Source organism: Cyanistes caeruleus, chromosome 6 (genome assembly GCF_971803275.1).
Source record: "Cyanistes caeruleus chromosome 6, bCyaCae1.hap1.1, whole genome shotgun sequence".
Taxonomy (NCBI): Eukaryota; Metazoa; Chordata; class Aves; order Passeriformes; family Paridae; genus Cyanistes; species Cyanistes caeruleus.
Genome location: NC_141706.1, coordinates 34,497,139 through 34,498,817, shown reverse-complemented (window position 1 = coordinate 34,498,817; position 1,679 = coordinate 34,497,139).

Here is a 1,679-nt window from a genome sequence, read left to right as displayed (position 1 = left end):
TATATTCTAGTGTGCATTTTTTGCCACAGCTGTATGCGCCTTCAGCAATAAGCATGCTCTCTGCTACTAGCAGTGTTAGATACTTCCCAGGGGCATGAGTACATATTTTTTCTCCATTAAAATACCAAATCAAACCAACCAACCAACCAAAAAAAAACCTGCAAACAAACAAAAAACAACCCCCCAAAAAATTAAAAAAAAACCACCAAAAAACCCCCACACAACTGAAGCTAAACACCCTAAATCTTCATTAAGTGCAGTCTGTCATCTGTCTGGCTAACTTTTTCCAAATTACATACAGGTTCTCAGCTCCTTTAATGGCCATTTCCAAGGACTTTATTCTGGCCATCAGCTGCAAGGACTGCTGAGGTGCCTCACAATTCATGTCTCATTTCTGGAAATCCTAGCTATCCTTCATGGGATAGCACTACTTGCTTCCAGAGGAATTTCTATAATACAAGAAAGAACCAACACTCTTTTTTTTCTAAGCATATTCACACCACCTTGTCTGGTTTTGAGCATCCCATAGTAACTGCTTTCTATATTTTCACTTGATCTGATAGTTCACACTAGTTTCTTATCTACTTTTAACAACATTTTGAGAAATGGCTGATCAAACCTGATCCAGGTATGAAATAAACCTAATACACACCCAAGTACATGAATAAGGGAATTTCAGATCTGGATCTGCATTAACTGAGAACAGCTATTGGCATATCTACATCTTTTAACATAATGGCTTTGGATTATACAACAAAAATGACATGGATCTTTCTATCATTCAGTAATAAATAGCCCTGACAGGTCTTCCTATCATTCAGTAATAAACAGCTCTGACTGGAGCTAAGTTACTGAAAAAGAGTGTCTTGTAATCTGAAAATAAATTTGACATAGCTATCTAATCATACTTTAGTCTTTCTGCCTATCTTTTTTTGGTTGCTGTGTACAAACCTTTTTCTTGCCAACTACAGTTTACTGCATGAAAGCAGGTAACAGTTGTGGAAAGAAAGCAAACTATTTCAAGGTTCACTCCCTTACTTAAATGAAAAACCAAAACCAAACTAATAGTAATTTCTTTTCAACAGATGATTTCAATTTTTTTTTTTTTTAAATAAAAAAGGTTTATACAAGCACTAAGCTGAAGTAAGTGTACAGGTGTCAGTGATGTTTCTCTTCCACTCTTCCACAAATCTAAAAGGGACACACCTAATGAAGGAGCAAGGAAGTGCTAAGAGTACAGAGGAAGAGATGTGATTGATATATTTGAGTTACAGTGAAAAATTAGAAATATAAACAGCTTCACTGAGTGTGCAATATCAAGAAATTTTAGCCTGTTTTATGTCATAAATCTCTCTCCCAAAACACTAACTTCTGTAATAAACTATCAGCTTAACCATTAATTAACCATTAATTAATTAACCATTAATTAAACCAGTGTCCAAGAATATCTAGAAACAAAGACCATTCTGACATCTAACTACATGGATTTGAGGGTGCAGTTATCAAATCTTTCATCTTTATCCCAAGTACACTAGAGGCACAGCAATTTGTGGTGGGGAACCGAACTTTTCCTCCTCAAAATAGAACACAATATATTCCAATGTCCAAGAAAAAAAAAAAAATGCTGCCAGCATATATGACATATTTGCTAATAACAAAGTATACATTTAAGAAAGGCA